Here is a 4798-nt window from a genome sequence, read left to right as displayed (position 1 = left end):
TCTTAATTATCTTGGTCTCTTTTGAAGCTACTTTTTCTTTTTTTCTTTATTGGTCATGTCTTTCTCGGTCTTCTTTTTCCTTTTTCTTTATTTGTTTTTACAATTCATCTGTATGAATGACCTCTTTCGTTTTTGCAAGTGAGATGAATAGCTAAAGGAGAGATTCTTGGACTCCACTGTATGTTTGAGTGAGAAAGAATTTCATTTGTTAAAAGAAAAGAGGAGTTAACTGTGTAAGACTTTGTTAAGTAAATTAAACAAAAGACGTGTTTCTCACAATATCTTACAAGGACATGTGACAATTTATTAGACTCGGTTAGAGGATATTCCTCTAACTCAATTTGGAGTCAATTTTTGTCATTTTAATTTGTACTAACTACCAGAATTACTTTTCCAATTAGAGCCGTGATACAGGTTACACGGCGTGCTAAGCACGCCGTGAAGGAAATTTTTTTTTTAATATTTTAATGCCAAAAAAAAAAAAAAAAATTTTGCACGCGGCGTGCTCTTTTCATTCACCCTTCCAATTAATAAGCAATGTGATTGCGACAAAGGGAAGGCCACATTGCATTCACCATCATGGTTCACGACTGTGTTTGATTGGCCTTATGAGTAATACAACATACTCCTCTCTTATCTCACTTTTATACCACTTGGCTCATATAATTGTTTCCATCAACCATTTATTAAAAAAAAAAAAAAAAAAAACAAATGCGAGGGTTGATGGACATCGACACTGTTAAAGTATGTGACTTTTTCAACCCATTAAAACGGTGGGCCCAGCATTAGTCCTTTTCCAAGTAGGAGAGGTTTTTTTTGTTTCAACCGGTTTTTCCTTGTATTCCTACACTATTGGTTGTGGGATTCCTATTTGTACTTGGACTTGGAGTTCTTGTGGTTCACCGACCTTGAGCACTTATATAAAGGCATTGAGCCTTGTGTTTTATAGTGTGCCAAAAGCAATTAAGAGAAAGAAAAGGTGAGAGCAAGAAAAAGAGAGAGTTTTCTTTTCCCCTTTTGTTATTATTCTCCTTTGGGCAAAGTGAGAATTAGGTGTATTTGGGGCTTTGGGTTTGAGTGGTTTTCTCACCCTGTTACTCTCTTGTACTCATCTTTTGATAGTGAATTTTCTCTGGGTCGTCTCCGCCAGTGGATGTAGGCTTGTTAAGCCGAACCACTTAAATCTTTGTGTCGTGTGTGATTTGATTGCCTAATCTTTGTTATTCCGCATTCTTCTTATTTTTTCGCATCTCACGGGTCTTGGGAAATAGGATTAATTTCCTAACAACTGGTATCAGAGCTGTTGGTTCGAGTGGGAGCGATGGCAAGTGAAGAAGGAAAGATGGGAATCGAGAAATTCGACGGCAAAGATTTTGGGTTTTGGAAGGTACAGATTGAAGATATTCTTTACGGGAAGGATCTTCATCAACCTCTTTTGGAAGAACAACCTGACGACATGGATGATAGCGAGTGGGCTCTGCTTGATCGTAAAGCCCTAGCAGTTATCAGGTTATCACTGTCAAAGTCAGTTGCACACAACGTTGTAAAGGAGAAGACCGCAACAGGTCTAATGAAGGCTTTATCAAGCATGTATGAGAAGCCATCGGCTAACAACAAGGTGCATCTGATGAAGAAATTGTTCAACCTAAAGATGGCGGAAGGAGCTTCGGTGGCACATCATCTCAATGAGTTCAACACCATCACAAATCAATTGTCCTCGGTGGAAATTAATTTTGATGATGAGGTTCGAGCGTTGATCGTCTTGGCATCTTTGCCAAATAGCTGGGAAGCAGTGAGGATGGCTGTGAGTAACTCTGTAGGAAAGAGTAAACTGAGCTATGAAGACGTCAGAGATTTGATTCTTAGTGAAGAGGTTCGCAGAAGAGATGCGGGTGAAACCTCTTGTTCTGGTGCTGCTTTAAACCTCGAGACTCGGGGTAGAGGACAAGATAGAAACTCTGGTCAAGGCAGATCAAAGTCCAGAAAAGGGAGAAGCAAATTCAGATTCGGCCGACAACTTGAGTGTTGGAACTGTGGCAAGACTGGCCATTACAAGAAGAATTGCAGGGAACTGCGGAAGGAGACTGAGAATGATTATGCAAACGTAGTGACAGAAGAAGTATATGATGCCCTACTTCTTTCTGTTGACAGTCCCCTTGATTCTTGGGTCTTAGACTCAGGAGTATCTTTTCATACGACAGCGATCCGTGAAATTCTCGAGAACTATATTGGTGGAGATTTCGGGAAGGTGTATTTGGCTGACGGAACGGCGCTCGATGTTGTGGGCTTAGGCGATGTTCGCATTAGAGTTCACCATGACTCGATATGGAAGTTGCAGAAGGTCAGGCATGTTCCGGAACTGAAGAAGAATCTGATCTCAGTGGGACAGCTTGATGAGGAAGGGCATTCAATTCATTTCCACGGTGGAAAGTGGAAGGTCAGCAAGGGAGCCATGATTTTGGCTAATGGTCATAAGACGGGTACTCTCTATATGACGACGAACAGCAAGGATACAGTTGCTGTTGCAGATACGAGGGCTGACTCAAAACTATGGCACCTAAGGCTTGGGCACATGAGCGAGAAAGAGATGAAGGTACTTATGTCAAAAGGAAAACTACCGGGGTTAAAGTCAGTTGAGTCTGATTTGTGTGAAGGCTGCATCCTAGGGAAGCAGAAGAAGGTGAGTTTCGCAGAAGTTGGCAAAGCACCTAAGCTTGGAAAGCTGGAGCTGGTACACACGGATTTGTGGGGTCCCGCACCAGTGGTATCTCTTGGAGGCTCGCGATATTACATCACATTTATTGATGACTCAAGCAGGAAGGTATGGGTTTATTTCTTAAAAAGTAAATCTGATGTATTTGAGACTTTTAAGAAATGGAAGACCATGGTTGAGACTGAAACGGGCTTGAAGCTCAAGCGTTTGAGATCAAACAATGGAGGAGAATACGAAGACAGAGGGTTTAAACAGTTTTGCGCAATGAATGGGATTAGAATGGAGAAAACTATCCTGGGAACGCCGCAGCAGAATGGCGTGGCTGAGTGCATGAACATGACCCTCAATGAGCGTGCTCGAAGTATGATGTTGTATGCTGGGTTACCAAAGACTTTCTGGGCTGATGCAGTTAGCACTGCTGCATACCTAATAAATAGGGGGTCTTCCGTTCCCCTGAGCCATAGACTACCGGAAGAAGTCTGGAGTGGAAAAGAGGTAAATCTTTCACATCTGAAAGTTTTTGGTTGTGCTTCGTATGTCCATGTTGAGTCTGGTGCTATGAGTAAACTAGATGGTAAATCTAGTAAGTGTTTTTTCATTGGATATGGAGATGAGGCCTTCGGTTCTCGATTTTGGGATGATCAAAATCGGAAGATAATTAGAAGTCGGAATGTGACTTTTAATGAGTGTGCTATGTACAAGGATGGGTCAAGTGCAGAACCTGAAGTTACAGAGCAGGAACCGAAGAAGTCTGAGTTTGTTAACTTAGATGATCTTTCTGAAAGTACAGTGCAGAAAGAGAAACAATTCGTGGAGGTGGAGCTTGATAAACAGTGTTCACTCACGAATGAATGTGATGACAGAGATTCTTCAAGAAACTTACAGCACCAGGAAGAGTCTTATTCTTTAGCAAGAGGCAAAGAGAAACGTGATCGAAAAGCAACAAAGAGGTATGGCTTTGAGGATATGGTTTCTTTTGCTCTAGCAGCTAGTAGTGGAGATCCATCATCTGTTCAAGATGGTATGCTGAAAGAGGTGAAGTTACTACGGAAAGGTAAAGCTTGGGAATCAGCAGGATTACCTAAGGGAAAGAAGGCTAAAGGGTGCAGATGGGTCTACAGGAAGAAAGAGTCATCGGATAAAGCTGTACGGTCGACAGGACAGATAGGGAGGCATGGTGTTATGTCTAAACCAAGTCCTATGCTCAAGTTCAAAAGGCACTTGGACTTGAGTGACACTTGTGGAGTGTGATTGCCCTTAGGGGCTGAGGCGGAGACAATCAGACGAGACACGTTTTGGTAGACTTGATGGGATTCAAGTCAAGGTGGAGATTGTTAAGTATGACTTGAATTAAAAGTCATGGTGGGACCCAATGATTTGTCTCCTTCTTCAAGTAGAAGAGGTTTTTTGGTTCAACCGGTTTGCTCCTTTGCATGTGGGTTTTGGAGACCTTCTCCTATGTGTATTTGGACTCCTTGTTTGATTTATAGTAGAAGTCCTAGACCAACATGTAAAATGAGAGTTAAGCTTCTATATAAGGAACAAAGCACAAGGTGAATTTGTGTGTGTGTGCCAAAAACGTGAAGCACCAAAGGGAGGAGAAAAAAGAGAGAAAAAGTGAGAGTAAGAAAGAGAGTGTTTTTTCCCTTTTTTGTTATTATTCTCCTTTGGGTAAAGTGAGAATTGGGTGTATTTGGGGCTTTGGGTTTGAGTGGTTTTCTCACCCTGTTACTCTCTTGTACTCATCTTTTGATAGTGAATTTTCTCTGGGTCGTCTCCGCCAGTGGATGTAGGCTTGTTAAGCCGAACCACTTAAATCTTTGTGTCGTGTGTGATTTGATTGCCTAATCTTTGTTATTCCGCATTCTTCTTATTTTTCGCATCTCACGGGTCTTGGGAAATAGGATTAATTTCCTAACAGACACATCACTCCAATAATTTAAGAGTGAGATGAGAGATGAATATTTAAAATTTGTGATGTCCAATATGCATATGCAATAATCTCAACAGATGATGGGCATCACATCAATAAACAAATATTCAAATTTATGAACGCTTTATTTCTTTATTCAACTGTAATCTTGA

Source organism: Corylus avellana, chromosome ca4 (genome assembly GCF_901000735.1).
Source record: "Corylus avellana chromosome ca4, CavTom2PMs-1.0".
Lineage (NCBI taxonomy): Eukaryota > Viridiplantae > Streptophyta > Magnoliopsida > Fagales > Betulaceae > Corylus > Corylus avellana.
Note: the sequence above shows the minus strand (reverse complement) of the source record.